This window comes from Rhinopithecus bieti, unplaced genomic scaffold, assembly GCF_001698545.2.
Source record: "Rhinopithecus bieti isolate Rb0 unplaced genomic scaffold, ASM169854v2 scaffold_30839, whole genome shotgun sequence".
NCBI classification, from domain to species: domain Eukaryota; kingdom Metazoa; phylum Chordata; class Mammalia; order Primates; family Cercopithecidae; genus Rhinopithecus; species Rhinopithecus bieti.
This window is the reverse complement of record NW_016813158.1, coordinates 101,905-104,277: the sequence shown is the minus strand read 5'-3', so window position 1 is coordinate 104,277 and position 2,373 is coordinate 101,905.

Here is a 2,373-nt window from a genome sequence, read left to right as displayed (position 1 = left end):
CACCCAGGCAAACTTCCCCAACCTAGCAAGGCAGGCCAACATTCAAATTCAGGAAATATGGAAAACACTACTAAGATACTCCTCGAGAAGAACAACCCCAAGACACATAATCGTCAGATTCTCCAAGGTTGAAACGAAGGAAAACATGTTAAGGGCAGACAGAAAAAAAGGACAGGTTACCCACAAACGGAAGCCCATCAGACTAACAATGGATCTCTCTATGAAAACTCTACAAGCCAGAAGAGAGTGGGGGCCAATATTCAACATTCTTAAAGAAAATAATTTTCAACCCAGAATTTCATATCCAGCCAAAAAAAGTTTCATAAGCAAAATAATAATAATAAAATTTTAAAAATTAAATCCTTTCCAGACAAGCAAATGCTGAGGGATTTTGTCACCACTGGGCCTGCCTTACAAGAGCTCCTGAAGGAAACACTAAATATGGAAAGGAAAAACCAGTACCAGCTGCAAAAACACACTAAAATATAAAGACCAACGACACTATGAGGAAACTGCATCAACTAATGAGCAAAATAACCAGATAGCATCATGTTGACAGCATCAAATTCACATATAACAATATTAACCTTAAATGTAAATAGTCTAAATGCCCCAATTAAAAGACACAGACTAGCCAGGCACAGTGGCTCGCGCCTGTAATCCCAGCACTTTGGGAGGCTGAGGCGGGTGGATCATGAGGTGAGGAGTTCAAGACCAGCTGGGCCAACATAGTGAAACCCAGTCTCTATTAAAAATACAAAAAATTAGCTGGACGTGGTGGCATGAGTCTGTAATCCCAGCTACTTGGGAGGCTGAGGCAGGAGAATCCCTTGAACCTGAGAGGCGGAGGTTGAAGTGAGCTGAGATCAACCCACTGTACTCCAGCCTGGGCAACAAAGCAAGACTTAGTCTCAAAAAAAAAAAAAAAGGCACATACTGGCAAATTGGATAAAGAGTCAAGACCCATCACTGTGCTGTATTCAGGAGATCCATCTCACGTGCCAAGACACACATAAACTCAAAATAAAGGGATGGAGGAATATTTACCAAGCAAATGGAAAGCAAAAACAAAAACAAAAACAAAAAAAGCAGAGGTTGCAATCCTAGTCTCTGATAAAACAGACTTTAAACCAACAAAGATCAAAAAAGACAAAGAAGGGCATTACATAATGGTAAAGGGATCAATGCAACAAGAAGAGCTAACTGTCCTAAATATATATGCACCCAATGCAGGAGCACCCAGACTCATAAAGCAAGTTCTTAGAGACCTACAAAGAGACTTAGACTCCCACATAATAATAGTGGGAGACTTTAACACCCCACTGTCACTATTAGACAGATCAACGAGACAGAAAATTAACAAGGATATTCAGGATTTGAACTCAACTCTAGACCAAGTGGACCTAATAGACATCTACAGAACACTCCACCCCAAATCAACAGAATATACATTCTTCTCAGCACCACATAGCACTTATTTTAAAATCGACCACATAATTGGAAGTAAAATACTCCTCAGCAAATGCAAAAGAATGGAAATCACAACAAAAGAAAGGAAATCATAACAAAGTCTCTCAGAACACAGTGTAATCAAATTAGAACTCAGGATTAAGAAATACGCTCAAAACCACACAACTACATGGAAATTGAACAACCTGCTCCTGAATGACTACTGGGTAATAACGAAATTAAGGCAGAAATAATGAAGTTATTTGAAACCAATGAGAGCAGAGACAACATACCAGGGTTGTGCTGGGACACAGCTAAAGCAGTGTTAAGCGGGAAATTTATAGCACTAAATGCCCACATCGGAAAGCTGGAAATCGACACCCAAACATCACAATTAAAAGAACTAGAGAAGCAAGAGCAAACGAATTCAAAAGCTAGCAGAAGATAAGAAATAACTAAGATCAGAGCAGAACTGAAGGAGCTAGAGACACAAAAAGCCCTTCAAAAAATCATTGAGTCCAGGAGCTGGTTTTTTGAAAAGATTAACAGAATAGATAGACCGCTAGCTAGACTAATAAAGAAGAAAAGAGAGAAGAATCAAATAGACAATAAAAAATGATAAAGGGGCTATCACCACTGATCCCACAGAAATACAAACTACCATCAGAGAACACAATAAACATCTCTACATAAATAAACTAGAAAATCTAGAAGAAATGGATAAATTCCTGCACACATACACTCTCCCAAGACTAAATCAGGAAGAAGTCGAATCCCTGAATAGATCAATAACAAGTTCTGAAATTGAGGCAGTAATTAATAGCCTACCAACCAAACAAACTCCCAGGACCAGACAGATTCACAGCTGAATTCTACCAGAGGTACAAAGAGGAGCTGGTACCATTCCTTCTGAAACTATTCCAA